The following is a 9,042-nucleotide window of genomic DNA, read 5'->3' as shown; positions in this document are numbered from 1 at the left end:
AACATGAGAAATTGATGTATTTCCTCAGCTTTTAGTTTTTATTTCTATTCTGTGTAGTTGATTACTAGTTGATTACTACTAATGCATCAACTCTAATTTCTATGGATAATGGCATGAGGAAAATAAAACAACTACAAATCTGAAAAATGGGAGTATGGATATTATCTTTAAAGTTTCCATAATGTAGGTACCTCCTCCTTGGTAAAGCTGTCAAAATTACTATCAATAATTATTATAAGAATCATAGGATAAAGAAGGTGATAGAGATATGACAATGTTTTGTGATCACTTATGTGTATGAAATTTTTCATATTGAATGGGGATATCTGATTTATGTTCTCAAACTTTTTTAAAGATAATTTTCAGGTGGAAAAGATATTGCAGCCCTTCCGATTATACTTTGCTATATGTAATATAATAGGTATGAAATTAATTAATTTATTTCAGAGTTGTCCTATGTTAATTGTGATTAATACCTGATCTTTTCTATGGATGTTGAAAATAAGAAATCAGTGCAAGATGAGTTGTGTAAGGGCATATGGACAAAAGAAAGCTGATGTCCTTTCTCACATCTGAGGCTGATGTCACCTAGTAGATGAATTTACCGAAGCTCAGAGTCTTTCCCTCGGTTTGGGACTTGGAAACATGAAATTTTTAGGATGCTGAATACAAGTCTCTTCTCAGGGGAGGACCCACATTAAACCAGCAAATGCAAATAATGTATAAAAACAGAGTGTTAGAATATCATTACATTATAAATGATAAATAAAAAATACCTCCATGTCTCTTTAAACTACTTTTTTTCCCTTTAGGCTGGGCTAATCTGGATGTTAAAAATAATCAGTTTTTGAACTTTTCTGTATGTATACTATACCTCAATAAAATTTCCAAAAACAATGTGAGGTGAGCCTAAAATAAAAAAGAACACATCTGATGTTTTATGAATGCAGACTAACACAAACTGTAGCCTATCCATTCCTTCTTTCAACAGATATTTTTGTGTGTGTGGGCACTAGGTGCCAGCCTGTATGCTCATCCCTTGAGTAACCCATAGTGGGCCAAATAGACATCATCTTTCAGGAAGACAAAAGCAAAATCAACAACAAAAAAATGTTTTTCAAAGTATTAAGGTAAAACAAACTGGATGATAAGATGGAAAATAAGCTCGATTTAGGCACCTGTTCATACATTCAGGAAAATGTTCAATTAGGAGATAACCCCCAGGTGAGGTAAGAAAGATGCAAACCAGCCAGGCATGTGAAGAGACTATGCCAGGAAACAGACCTAGAAGAACTATGTGGCTAGAGTACGTATTGTGTGATCAGGAGAGTGGTGTGTAAGTCAAAATAAATTCTTCCTTTTTCTAAATCTACAACCCTGTTCCCCCTTCCCCCCAATCACAGAAATGAGCCTGTCTCAAAAGAGCCCTCACTTATTTCCAAGACAGTCCCAAGGTACCTCCTTATGTGTGCCTAGGAACGATTCTGATGAGTTTCTTTCAGCCAACAGCTTGGTATGGCATTGCCACCAAACCACAGCCCTCGGTTGTAGAAGAGCTTGTGAGATCACTCTACTGGGGTAACCTATCACTTGCCAGTGACAGCCATTTTAACCTCAGATCCTGGCGATCAGGGGGACATTGTTCTCCTCTGCACTGCATGGCTCCACACATGGGTACAGGATTTTTCAAAGTATTAATTTCCCCTCAGTGCTGCTGAGATCAACCAGTTTGAATGTGGCTTTAGCTTCGGGAGGCTGGAAGAGATTTCAAACTATCACATACCCTCCTCAGTTCACCCTAGGGCTTCTCACCGGCCATTTATAGGTCTGACTCCCAATTTGTCACCATTTGCCCAGGTACAGACACTTTAACCCCCCTCCCCCCACCAGATCTGCTGTAGAACCTTTAGTCTTGGACTTTAAGCCAAATTTCTTCCTATCTCCAGACACAAATGATGTCCTCAATCCTACTATAAGGCCTAATTCCCCCAAGTGTTAATTCTCTATGCTAAGATTAATCTCTTATAGGATGATTAATAGTAGAAACATGCGTTCCACAGAGATGTGGACTAGCTCAGTAGTCCTTATTAAACTTGATAATCACAGAACAATCTTATACTTTTAATAGAGTTCCCCAAATCTATGTTTCAGTATTGTCAATGCTCACCTTTTATGTCATCATAGCCCAAATGGTATGACCTAAGAAAGGAAAAAATTTGAATCTACTGGATAATTTAACTCTTACCCACCCAGTGCATAGATGTGCACTGCCAACTTTTGCCCCTGGTTCTCTACTTTGTCTACAATTTTATAGATGACTCATTCCCCATTTTTGACTGATATCTTCTTTATGTATAGTATTTACATAACTTCATTGATTAATCATATTACAGTCAAAATGTATAGCCCTGACAGTCCTTCTTTCTCATTCAGTTGACTTTGATTTTCTCTACTCAAAAAAAAAAAAGATGTTGCTCTCATATGTGTCTATTAATTATCTTTCCTTTTCAAGTCCTTGGGAGATATCTCCTTGTTACTGCCACATAGTAATACCACCTTCCCTTCACAAACCAAAGCCAATATCCTACAGGAAGTTCCTTGATTGAGCAGTATTATAAATCCCCTGACATACATGTAAGAGGTCCAAAAATCAAGAGATTGGGCAACTAACTAGCACTACCACCCTTCACATTAAGTTTTTTAATTTCTATGATGAGACATTGAACCAAATGTGTTTTTTTTTTTTTTTTTTCCAAAGCACATTTTATTTAATATCAAGAGTGCAATACAAAAGGCCCCAGTACAATGATGGAACACATCCCCTCACTAACACCAATGACAATTCTCTTTCAACATGTGCCTGTGGATGGGGATTTAATAAACTTCACGACTAAAACAAAAATCACACAGTGAATCTCATCACAGCCAATATCCTTATACAATCTAGTTGTGAAATGAATGTTTATAATGCTTCAAACAGTTTAAACCTGAAGTATGATACCACAGCTTCATGTTTGCTCAGTCCTCAGTAAGACTGTCTATAGTATTAGCAACCATTCAAAGAACAACCCATTCATTATAAGCACATTGATTTAAGGCTCAATCAAGTGATACATAGCCCCAGACTAAATGATTAAATATATGAACTACTTCTACTGACATTAGTTGATTCTCTCAGAACTCTTAAGCTGTGTCTTAGCAAATAAATCCTTCAAAGGCAAAATTCACCTCATTTGACTTTTGACCCAAAAGTTCAACACCAATCACAAGTCCATAGTCCTATTGGTAAAACTCACACACAATGTCTCTAAGTCACTATGCTCAAGGTTAAGAACGATACATGACATTTTTGCATTTTACTGGAATTTAACATGTTCGATTCATGGTTTTAAATCTCTAGGTTTTCATTCCTACAAACTGTCTGAAGACACAGTATGCCACAGACTTAAGACTCTTGTTTCTCCCTTTATTTTCTTCAAACAGAATATTTCTCAAGTGTCTACCTGTTCTAAAGGGGAATTTTTTGGAAGTGGCCACTTCTTAGAAATAGTCCAACACCATCAATCCTCTGAAGCAAGGGGAGAGGGAAGAGAAAAAAGCTGGAACACAAGATTCATCTGGTAAGTTTTACATTAACCATTACAAGCTGTATAAGAATATGGCTCTTTTTTTTTTTGGCTCCAAAAGTCTGAGTCTTGGTGTGGAAATGAGTACTTGGCTGTCCTATCACAGCTTTCTCATAGTGGGGCCGTCTGGGAAGTCTTGACTGGGGAGTATGATTTGTTTACCTGTCAGGCATAAACTTTCAGGCTCTCGGGTCATTTGGGTTTGTTCCAGTTTGTCTTTAGTCTTTTCCAGTTCACCTTTAATTTTTAGGAAAAACAAGCTGATTGCTGGGTCTACCATTGTTGATCTCAGATGGGCAACACTAGGCTGCTGGACTTGTTTGAGGTACTGTGTTTGAGTAGTACACTCTTGCATCTCTTGCTTCTAGGTTGCTAGTTGCATTACAAGGATGTTTCCCTTCCATGCAGACTCTTATTGTTGTTGCTTTCGTATTTCTCATGACTCCCTTAAACCAGTTACGTCATTAAAGATCTGTGTACTTGCCCTCCAAAGCTTGATGCTGTTTGCCCATATGCTTCGTGCTGTTTCCACCTTAGAATTCATTTGTCTCATGCAAAACTTTGAAGTCTGTTTCACTCAGTGGAACATTTTTAGGAAGAGGTTCCTCGTTGGTCGTCTTGAATCCAAGCAGTGCCTTCCAGATGGGGATGGGACCCCGGGGGCCACTGCCGGACCCTGCTGCAGGAAGGAAAGATGAAAGGACAACACCCAATTGGGGGCCTCGAAGCCCTGAGGAAGGGGCTGCGTCTCGGTGGCTGGGGATCGCAGCAGACTCCTGAACCAAATGGTGTTAATTAACCATATATCCTGCTCTACAAATCTAAAAATCCATAGGACAATATTTTAGTCTCCAAGTTTCCATTTGCAATTATTGGGAAAGATTTGAATGATAAGACAATTATGGTGTTCAAGTTTCAAGAGTTATAGCCTCAGTTTTTGTGATTCAGTGTTGAAGAAGGGATTAAATTGTGCTTCTTTTTTTCATTACATACAATTTCATTTTTATAAAAACCATGACATCTCTGAAAGTCGGGACAGGAAGCTACATAGTAAACACGAACAGTGCATTTCTCCTCAGACTTTTGGTGGTGCTTCCTCTGGGTAAAGAGCAGTAGCCACAGCAGTTGTCAGTCATGATTTGGAACTTTAATTTCAGAATTCTACATGCATGCTTTTGAAAGGGAATTTAGAATGGATGGTTGGCCTGAGAAGACCTTTTGTTTCTCAGTAGTGAGGATGACTCTCTAATGATTTATGATTTTTCTGGCATTGCTTAACATAACTGTTTTTACTTTACTTGGCAAAACATTTGATGGTCTTTCCTCTAAACATACATCAAGACCTAACTCCTACAAAACTTCTCCAATTATTTCAATTTATTCTAAAATGTCTTGACCCTACCAACCTCTCTAACGTGGGACATCACATAATAATTGTAATTTAAAACTGCAGTTGTATGCGTCTGACAACTTGACTCATGTATTATCTCGCTGGACTTTCAGCTCCTGGAAACTCCAAATTTTGAGCAACTGGATGCCATATGGTTCTGGGTATTTAGAGCTACTGTATCTCTTATCAGCTGTGTGATCATGAGCAAGTTGTGAAACTTCTCTAAGCTTTAGCTCCTTTATCTGTAAAGGCAGGAAGTTGGCACCAACTTGCATAGTATTGTTACAAGAATTAGGTGAGACATGTGTGCAGTGACTGTGGTAAGCATTTAAAAACAGAAACAACAGCTTGATCTCTTGTCTTCTAACTATATAATCAATTGAACTGACACCTCTTTGGGATGGTGAGGTCCACAGATAACAAAGAATTAATTCTCACCTGGCCCAGTCTTATTCCCTCTGTAATTTTGCTTTGGAATATGAGGAAGTAGATTCAGAATGATGCAGGGATAAGCCACAAGAAAACTGTCCCCTAGAACCTATCCGCATTTGATCAGGTTTGTTGTGTATCCCAGGGAATGTGGATTAAGAGTTCTGCAACTCTCATGTAGCTCTCATGTTGGTGCATTATTTCCAGCTGGCATTAATCAGAGGCCCTATTTTGAATGTATGTTTCTGCTTTCCTTTCTTTTTGTTTTTCTTCTTTTTATTCTCTCTTTTTAATAAATTGTCAACCTCTTTTTTTCTTTTCTTTTTTTTCACTAGAACTTGATAAATAAAATATGGATTTAATATCAGAATGGATTCATTCAAATGTCTGCCCTGCCACTAGCCAGCAGTTATTCAACTTTTCTGTAGACCAATGCACTCATTTGAAAAATAGAATATTAATAATATTTACCTTATTGGGCTATTTCAAGGATTAAAAATGGGATAATGCATGTGAAGTACTGGCATATTATAATGAAAATAGTTATTATTTTCATCCACAAATTTTGCAATACTCAAAATATGAATATTCTATAATTTTGTGAATTCTGGCCAGTCTTGTCATGTTTTCTTTGTGCTCCCCACTTTTCTTCTTTAAACTTTTCTTTCTTCTTTACTTCCTTTACTTCTCTTCCTATCTTTTATTATTACTTCCCTTTTCTTTTTTTCCAAAGAGTCATCGACTTTGAAGATCTCTATGAAGCTTTTCCTCATCCCCATAGGCAGGATTTAATCTAAACTCCTCATTTTTATTCTCCCATACAATTCTGTGAATACTATTATCTTGGCACATATCTCATTTTTACAAAAATTTGTATTTATTCATGTCTTTGAAACACATACAGCAAACTACTTGAGGGTAATGAACATGACCATTGTTGGTAAATCTTTAATGTGTGTCACATTAATTTTTGAACGTCATCTGGACTCCACTCCCCCTTCTCTGTTTCTTCCTTTAACCCAATTTTCTCCCTATTCTTCTTCAGCTTGTCTCAGTTTTCTACTTTTCCTTTTGGTTCTGTGTCCTTGCTTTTTCTTTTCCTCTGCATCTGCCATTCTTCCTCTTGTTCTCTTTCTGATTCCATTATTATGGCCAAGCAAAACCCTTTTCAGTAGTCTTGTGTCTCCACTTTCCTTGCCCTCTTTACAGCCATCCACAAACTCTTTCAAAATATTCTTGGTTGACTCCATCACCTCCTAGAATACCCACTTCCTTTTTAATCATTTTATAACATAAAAGGTAGTTGGGAATTTTAAGCATAGGGAGTTTCAATCAGTTTTCGCTCACTTCAAGTGTAAGACTCTTTGCTCATATCTAGAAGTAGTCTAACTCATTGATCCTCCTTACCCTCATATCCGGCAAAAGAACTTATGAAAACTTAGCCCTAATTAAATACTTGCATTTGTCAAAACATAAGAGAAGTAATTCTGCCTAAACTCACCAAAGAAGAATAAAAATGCCACAGATAAGAGATTTAGTCCAATTTCATAATGGACTCCAAGTGCCTCGTTTGGTGCTAAGTAACCATTAGCTCACTTGAACATGACATAAGAGGGAACCCATGGAAGAAACTGACATGCTAATCCTATATAAACTTAACTTCATCATTCCCCAATGTAGCTGATAAACTGGATGTAATTAACTTAAATATAATGAATTTCTCTCCATTGGTGGTCACTAAGTCTTCTTTTCCCTTTGAACAACTCCTGACTACCACCCACCATTCTTAGTCACTGCAATAGGACAGGATAGATAAGAAACACATTGTCTCAATGTGAGCAGAGATAATATCCTAATGTTCTACAAAAATCTTAGAATTCTTAATCTAAAAGATAGAGGTGCCAATATCTTATTTCCTTATCTTTTGTCAATAAAAAGAATATGCAATATATAAAGGTCTAAGTTTCCTCATCTGGGAAATGAGGTGGATCGATTTGCTAATATCTGGAGGCTGCTCCAACTTTAATATTCCTTGGGTATGAGAGCTGAGCCAAACAAAATGGCTTCTTTAATAAATAACCGTGTTCATCAAAATTGTTAGCAAAATCTATGGAAGAGCAAACATGGATATTCTTATATATTGCAGCACACTGATTTTTACAGGACTCAATATAACACAATGCATTTGCACTCACAGAGTTAAGGTCATTGTGGTATGGTTTTTAGGATTTTCTTTTTTCCTGGACAGGAAATGTAAATCAATGATTTCTTTCCTTCCCTTTTTAGTGATATAAGCTTTTCTTTATCTCTTGCATCTTAAAAGATAGGTAAGGTTTTGGCAGGTGGAGGCTAAAAGAGAAGCATTCCAGGTGGCAGGAACAATGTGAGCAAAAGCAGAAGAAGAAAGAATGTATTTTGAGACTGGTGTGTGGTTTGACGTAATGAGAGCAGCATTTCACAGTCTCGGTCCTGCAAAACAGGGGTCTTAGGTGATGATAACGTAGTTCTGAGGCAACCGTGGGCAAAGCTGCATACCATGTCCCCTTGTGAGAGTCAACTTAGATATTGTTGCACTACCCACTCTGAGAAGTGTTGGAAGAAAGAATTGATTTAACTTTGTTTAATTCAGTCTTACTCAAATTTACTTGATAACTGAACCATTTTCTCAGAGCTAACTTTTTTAATCAGCTGATGGAACTGTCTTTTATGGAAGGCCAGTTTGAGAAATACTGAGATGGAGATTAAGATATTTTTATGTTGGGAAGGGCATCCAATTATTTTTTTCTTACAACCCTTCACTGTTTCTCGCCCTAACATTTGTCACTTTGCAGGACTCCAGTCTTAGTCTTCTGCTTTTGTTTGATTCATTGTGCCCCTTAAGGAGCACCACACTTCTGGTGGCTTCATCTCTAATGTGGGTGCTGAGAGTTCCCAAGTATATTTCATGGCTCCTGACACTTACCATTCATTTCTTCTGGATTCCTTTCTCTGACTTAAAACTTCTGATGAAGATGAGCTAATTAGTGTTCTCAACCTCTAGTGTCATAAACAGCTACCTATCTCATCTCCACTTTCTCAGTTACAAGATAAAATATTAAATAAATTTATATGTGCAAAAACATAGCTCAGGGATTGACACATAGTATACTGTCATTAATTGTATATCTTTTCTTTGTTCAAAGGTTTCCAAACACTGCCAAAGTTCTTAAGCTGAAAATGGAGTCATCTAGTTTACCCAGTTCATGTAACCATCAAAATTGCTTTCTCTTTTTTCTTACCCGTATTGCCCCTTATTTCTGATAGTGACATTCTAGTACAGAGTGAGCAGATTATAACTTATTACTGCAGTAATACCTTGCTTATTCCTTGGTTAAAATTCCCTGCATACAATTGATAGACTACTTAACCTAATAGATTTTTTTAAAAGACAGACATACAATTAATAAACACCAAATGCACTGATCATACATGAATTTTTTATACACCCATATATTCAACACCAGATCAAGATATAAAACATTCTAGCACCCTAAAATGTTTCTGTAATTTCTTCCCACTTCTATACTCTTTAGAGGATGTAACCCCTATACTGACCTC

At 37.0% G+C, this 9,042-nt stretch overlaps 1 pseudogene; it reads right to left on the bottom strand.

Annotated features, from left to right (window-relative positions):
* Window positions 1-3,396: 3,396 nt before the first annotated feature.
* Window positions 3,397-6,858, bottom strand: LOC109449917 (pre-mRNA-splicing regulator WTAP pseudogene; annotated as a pseudogene).
* Window positions 6,859-9,042: the final 2,184 nt, after the last annotated feature.

This window comes from Rhinolophus sinicus, chromosome 16, assembly GCF_057876585.1.
Source record: "Rhinolophus sinicus isolate RSI-liver-muscle chromosome 16, RSI-T2T, whole genome shotgun sequence".
Lineage (NCBI taxonomy): Eukaryota > Metazoa > Chordata > Mammalia > Chiroptera > Rhinolophidae > Rhinolophus > Rhinolophus sinicus.
Note: the sequence above shows the minus strand (reverse complement) of the source record. Positions and strands in the feature narration are given on the sequence as shown.